Here is a 7063-nt window from a genome sequence, read left to right as displayed (position 1 = left end):
GTGAGATCATGACCTGAGCCGAAGTCGGACTCCCAACGGACTGAGCCACCCAGGCTCCTGAGCACTTTTTTCGTGGAAAGTGCAATCATTATTTGTTGTCACCATTTAAAAACAGGGCATGTTTACATTAGCTTGTCTTGTAACGTGACTCTACACTTCGTCAAGGATTGTGTAAGTGGTCAGGAAGTACAGAGGGCTCTTACACAGTCTCCTGTCTTACTCAATCTCCATGATACCACATACAGAAATGGGCAACTGCTTTCTCTTTTAGCTTCTTTCTCCTTTTTCTCTTTTGCATAGCTTTATGGCTCTCACTGAAGGTGAAACTAGGAAAATACTTCACCCAGAGGTGAGTCTACAGGTGATGAACGTTATAACAAGGCTCTATTGTCTTTGGTGGAGGTGGGGAGCCCCGCATGCCCTGAGCTCAGGCATTGAGTACTGTTCTACCAAATACTCACACACCGGGCAGGTGTTTGAGGTGGGGTGGCCCCGGGGCAGTTGCTGAACAGGGTACACAAAAGGTTAGTGAGTATAATTACACTTTCATAAAAATGAATGTTGGACTTCCTCCCCTGCTGCGTCTTAGTTACTGGGGCTAAAATAAATATTTTAATTAGTTTCAGCTTCCAAAAGAGTCTTAGCAGGCCAGACTTCCGAATCTGCCTCCCACGGGGAAAACGCTTTCAAATCCCACCAGTTGGCACCAAGTCCCTCCCAAACAAAAACCCAAAACCGAAAACCACATTTCGAACTGAACAAGTCACTGCTTCTTAGACAGCTGCAGTGTGCACTGGGAGCTCGGCGTGACACAATCTCGAGCAAAAGCAGAACCTCCGGGTCTTTGGTCATTTACCACGAACTGCAGGATGTTACCACCAAAGCACCGCAGAAGTCTTATAACCCACCACCCTTTCATTTGACGTTTCCAGAAAAAGATAGGTGCGCCCCAGAGAGTTTATGGCACATAAATAGGTAACAAGTTCATAGTGGATTCACGGTAAGTTTTCCTTTTTCCTTTTTCTCTTTCTCCTTTTCTAGAGGGTCTACGTGTTGCATTACTCATGCATGGCCATCGTCACCTTTCGAAAGAGGTGCCAACATTCCCCTTTCACACATGAGGGATCGGGGCTGAGACCCGACTAAGTGACACGTTCGGTAGCACAACTGGCAGGTGTGGGACCTGGAACCAAATGGTCTGGCCAGCTGACTTTTAACTTCTGCATAATGCCGCCAGGGCCATTTTAGAACAATTAAAGAGGAAATGTAGCACAGACATGAAGGAGAAAATGCCCTCGGAAAAAACCTCCACCCACTTTTAATGTAACACCCTTCGTTTATTTCCACGCAAGCCACTATCTCTGGGTGGGGGGAAGGTGGGGCTACCTTTGGGAGTATCATTCAGAATGATGGATGGAGTACACAGGTAAACAAAACAAAACAGGGAGAAACAGAAGCTAACTCCCAATGTTATTCTTCCCTGAACAACTTGGTAGATTATTTAGGCCAATTATGCTCTTGGGAAATAACCCTCTCCACTGTGACGCCTCCTCACTTTTTCAAAGAGCTTTCAACCCTGCCCTCCTGTTGACATAAATGATCACAGCGGGTTTTATCCGGGCCAGTTTTAGAAAACACTAATAGGTTCATGGATTTCTGGGATTAAAGAAAGAATTCTTGTTTTCTTTTGTTGCTTCAGGTAGCATTCGTTGTACAAATACTCCTCTTGCTGAAATCCCAGTAAAGTTCAACAAACGTGCAAAATGGATTGGGGTGCGCTATTTTAATGAGAAAAGGCTTCCCCGCCAAATTCTTTAAAGCCGCGGACTCTCCTTGGTGTTTATTTATTCGAGCCTATTTTGAGCACCACACCAGACCCTGCTAGGTGCTGCGTGTGTGGTGCCGCAGTGAGCAGTCTCTGGGGAAAACATCTATGAAATAGACAAATAGGGTTCCAAACAGTCACAGGCAGAATGAACAAGAATGACGGTAGGCAGAGGAAAGTGACTTGATTTTAAGGTGGTCAGTGAAAGCATCTCTGAGGAAAGAACATTTCTACTCTGTTCCTGAGACTTGACTGATACGTGGGGGCCAGTAAAGAATGGAAAAATGGGAGGAGTGGAGAGAAGGAACACATTCCTTTAAGAGGGAACCGTATCTGCAAAGCCACGGAGGTGGGGAAAAGTTTGGCAAGTTTGAGAAAAAAAAAAAAAAAAAAGCATGACCGGAGTGTCAAGAGCAAGGGGGTGAGGGGTCCAAAAGGAAGGGGGCGGGGCATAAGACTGTGTTTAAATCACCTTTTATTTACAGATAGAGAAACACTTCACAGAGAATGCAAGAAGTAAGAAAGGCTACCATGTTGGGAGCCTCTGTTCTCGGAAGAACTATCAGAGGTGAAATTATTTTCCCCCCCGAAATTATAAAATTAGTCAATGAATCGGGGCGCCTGGGTTGGGCTCAGGTCATGATCTCAGGGTTCGTGAGTTCGAGTCCCGCGTTGGGCTCTGTGCTGACAGCTCGGAGCCTGGAGCCTACTTTGGATTCTGTGTCTCCTCTCTCTGCCCCTCCCCAACTTGTGCTCTGTCTATGTCTCTCAAAAAATAAATAAATGTCAAAAAAAATTTAAATTAGTCAATGAAGAACTGATTTGATTTCCATACATCTATTTTATCACCCAACTGGGAAAAAGGTGTGATGCTTGATTCTGTGTAAGTTCACAACTCGGGTAACCTACTAGCACTTTTTTTTTTTTCTCAATTTTAGGCAATAATGCGTGGGCCAGAAATTCCAAACTGGTGAATAGCAAGCTGACTGGGGTGCACAGACATAAATGGTTTCTTTGGCCAGAACGGTGTTTTTCAAAGTCTAAGCGAGCTACAATGGCACCAGCTACTTTTGTAACGGTGCACGGCTATACCACAGGTCCCAGCTTCCCCAGCGTAGAGCAGGGACCACGAGACTGAGTTCTGCCAATGGAACATACGCTTCTGGGCAGTGTCATGGCAAATCCTTCCCCCAGTGTTCGAGCTGTATCCGCAGCTGGACGCACGGAGGGAAACTAGCGTAGCAGATGTAGATCCTCATGAAGAAGAGAGACTTTGCCCCTGAAGGAGCTGACAGGGTCTCCACCGTGACCTGCACTGGCTGTGATGGGAGGGAACACCAACACCCCTGAGATGCTGAGTTTCTGTGTGACAACCGTCTTTGTTTGGGTCCCTCTAAAATCGGGCTATGAGATATGGATTCGTGTGCAAGTGGCTTATTTGAAGGTGATCCCTTGGAAACATCAGTGGGTGCGTGGGGAGGTGGGATGGGGAAGGAGTGGAAACCAATGAATGATACATTGTCTGTCAGCGTCTGCTGTGGGCAGCTCAGTCACACAAGGGAACGCTGGGGGAACACAGAAGACGCCTCAGGGCTGTCTCAGCGGAGGGGTGAAGAGACTGGGGATTCATGCACTCCCCGTGTGTCTGTCATTGGTGGGACGATGCCTCCAAAAGCATTAATTCTTCAACATTCCGGGCATACCCTGCACAAATGCCGAGTGTGCATACAGTGTTTTGAGCAAGACTTAAAGTTGTGTTCAGGAGGCAGCTTCGTGGGCGGAGACAAGTGCCAAGTGGACACGAGGAGGCCACCAACAACGTCTGCTGAAAATGTTTAGCCCACACCGACTGATGCAGGTGCCAACATTCAAAACTAGACGGCAACATAAAACTCTGAATTTCTGACCTCTCTCAAAACATCAGCAGATAGTCACCAGTGGGTCTGCATTTCTGTATGGCGGTAACTGGTTGGAGCGGAGTAGCGATTGATGCTTTAGACGCAGGTAGTGTCTCTAACTTTCCACAGTCGCCACTGCACCCTACTGTCTCTTAACCGCACCCTATTTCCCTTGTTTATGTCGTTTTAATGGTCCTTACAGTAGGCGTTTGAATCTGTAACCTCCGGTGCTCTAGTACGACAAGGCTTTTGTTTCTTTGCTTCTTTTTCATTCCAGCTGCATTTTCCTCCCTCCCTACTCCACTTTGAAAGCTGCTCAAAATATGTCTCCGTGAAACCTTCCCACTGACCCCCACCTACAACACTCACGACACTTCTGTAGCCATTTGGACCTATAGTGTCCAATAAGTCACTGGCTACCTGTAGCGATTAACATTTAAATTCCAGCTCATTAAAAGTAACTAACTAAGATTAATGAAAATTAAACATTCAGTCCCGTCCACTGCACTGGCCACATTTCAAGGGATCGATAGTCCTACGAGGTCAGTGGCTAGCATATTGGACACCACAGCTAGAACACATTTCCCTAATTACACAAAGTTCCTTTGGATACGCCGATTGATAGAATGGGCTGTCATTCTTGCTCTTGGCTTTTCTTGTAGGTGATCTTGTGTTTTCCATAAATATGCACCCTTTAAGATAAAATCCACTTCAAAAAGGAGAGAGCTTGCTCAGCATACCACCCATTCTTTCTCCCCCTCAAGTACCTGTACAATTGTCCGCAGTTAACATTGTGAATGTTTCTCAAGTTTCTGCGTGAGGTTCTGTATCGCGGTCCCCCGTGGTCTCATTCGGGGAGATACTGTGTGTTCTCCTGTCCCCTCAGGCTTATGTGGAAAACTGGGAAAGTTGCTTCGGGTGGAAAAGACAGGATCAGGTATGATTTCAACATCATACCCTTGCGGGATCGGAAAGAAGCTCATTAAGACCACTTACTGCTTTCGCCTTAAAAAAAAAAAAAAAAAGTATGGGTTCCATACTGTGATTTAATGTGTTTTGTGGTTTTTTGGTCTTTATTTAAAATCCCAAAGTGACTGAGGCAGTATAGCAACAAGTTAAAACACTTTGACTCAGAAGTCTGACAAACTGGGGTTGAAATCCCAGCTCTGATACTTGTTACCTACAGGACCCTGTATGACTAACTTGCCTTCCCTAAGCCTTGGGGAAATAACGCTTCCCTCATAGAGATTTTGTGAGGATTCAGTGAGTGAAATGCCAAGGAAAATGTTATAAATGCTAGCTATTATTTTTTTTTAAGTTTATTGATTTCTTTTGAGAGTGAGAGCGAGCGAGCAGGGAAGAGGGGTAGAGAGGCAGAGGGAGAGAGAATCCCAAGTAGGCTCCACACTGTCAGCATGGAGCCCAATGTGAGATTCGATCTCATGAACCATGAGATCATGATCTGAGCCCAAATCAAGAGTTGGATGCTTAACCAACTGAGCTACCCAGGCACCCCAGTGCTAGCTATTATTATCAGCAAAAAATCAGATACAAAGGAAAAAGAATCAAGATAATAATAGACTTCTGGTTGTACGCCATTTTGGAAAGGACCAAAGCAGATGATGCATTCAGAAAACTCCCTCCAACAGAAAGATGTGCAGAATTGCAGGAGATCCATTTGGCAAACACTCATTATTGGGGGCAGGGCGGGGATATTTTAATGTATTTCCATTAGCATAAGATTCAGATTATCAGACAAACATCGCATTCTCCCCTTGTCCTACTCCTCCAAACAAATAATATGTCAAGTTAAGGCACCATTCAGTGAAAAACAAAAGGAAAAGCAGATGTTGGAAATAGGATGACCAGGAAAAAAAGGACTGGAGAACTTCAATTACTTAGATTTTTTTTTCGGAAAATAAAGTCATTATAGGGACTATCTCTTTTTCTGTCTTCTCCATCCACATATCTTATCCTTTTGAAGAGACTAGAACACTTTGAATAAAATTACTGTCTTCTTTTTCCAAAGAGGTAAACAGTGCCTGGAAATGTTCATGCTCTCAAGCACCTCTGAGGCATGACTCTGTCCTTCTCTTGGCCAGCGAGCTGTGAAAAATCATTATACTGTCCAACACTCTCACTGAACAAAGGCATTTCCTGCTGAACAGGTCATGCGAGGCATATCTAAAAATGGAAGTTTGGCCAATGGCCATAATGTCATGATGTAAAAGGATTTGGGCAGAGGCTCAGAAGTGGCATTGGGTAGATTTTCCTTCTTTCCTGGGCCCAGTTTACTGTTAGGGAAAGATGCTCAAAATCAACTGCTAAAGGACATAGGGAGATTCCCAAAGAGGATATAGCATATGATTATATTCTGGTAAAAGAATGGAAAGTCTCAATTTGATTTCTTTGTTCACAGCCCCAGAAATTCACTCTGGCTGACAAGAAAAAGAATTTATTGGACTGATGTGGAAGTTCATGGATGTATCAGTTAGCTACTGCTGCATAACAAACCATCTCAAATACAGTGGCTTAAAAAAATCAGTTTATTCAGCTCAGTAATGTAGGCCGCTCTTTCCCATATCTCTCTGGGCAGTGAGGCCCCAGACCCTCTTTCCAACGTTTTCTCATCCCCAGCAACCTAGGCCCTTCTTGTTCTTAGAGAGGAGTCAGGGTTCTAGGAACAGTGAAAGAGCACACAGGGCCTCTGGAAGAGTAAGCTCTGAGCTGGAACACCCTCGCCTCCCCTGTATTCAGGCCAAAGCAAATCACAAGGCATCTGAGACCCAAGGGGTGCAGAACTAAACTCTACCTCTTCATAGGATTCTACCCCTGGAATTAGCACAAATATGGAGGTGACCAATTGGGACCATCAATGCAATCAATTTACTAGAAAAGAATTGAAAGGAAAGCTGAAGAATTAATTCTCAGAAGGCCCAGGACCCAGTGACGCACTGGACGTCTGTGTGATGGGAACCAATGGGCGATCTCCTCGCTGTTTTCCTCTTGGAAGGAAAGACGTCCAGCATTTTCAGTTCGTGAGGTTCACTTAGTGGGAGATAGAAATACCACCTTGGTCATCTGCCTACTGTCTTGCCAACAGAGCTCGTGACATCCAGATTGGCAGTCCCACTTGAAATGATTTTCTATGGGTTGAGGGGCCATGTATGGAACATAATGTGGGTGTGGCTCCCTGAAGAAGGCAGAATGAATGCTGGGCCACCCGTATCAATGTGTTCTCTCTCTCTCTCTCTCTCTCTCTCTCTCTCTCTCTCTTGTCCACCAAAATGGTAACAGCAGTACTATGTGTGCTTTGGGTTTATGGAAGAGAGTTTTCTTT

The 7063-nt window shown here is 45.1% G+C and overlaps 1 long non-coding RNA gene across 1 annotated transcript; it reads left to right on the top strand.

Moving 5' to 3' along the window:
• Nucleotides 1–268: 268 nt before the first annotated feature.
• On the top strand, nucleotides 269–4768 carry LOC124528223 (uncharacterized). Its single transcript, XR_006966114.1, has 2 exons — nucleotides 269–1000; nucleotides 2764–4768. It is a non-coding gene; the product is annotated as an uncharacterized LOC124528223 (long non-coding RNA).
• The last annotated feature ends 2295 nt before the right edge of the window (nucleotides 4769–7063 follow it).

Source organism: Lynx rufus, unplaced genomic scaffold, assembly GCF_022079265.1.
Source record: "Lynx rufus isolate CCGP_SWC_20201006 ecotype Redwood Valley unplaced genomic scaffold, mLynRuf1.p SCAF_10, whole genome shotgun sequence".
Taxonomy (NCBI): domain Eukaryota; kingdom Metazoa; phylum Chordata; class Mammalia; order Carnivora; family Felidae; genus Lynx; species Lynx rufus.
Note: the sequence above shows the minus strand (reverse complement) of the source record. Positions and strands in the feature narration are given on the sequence as shown.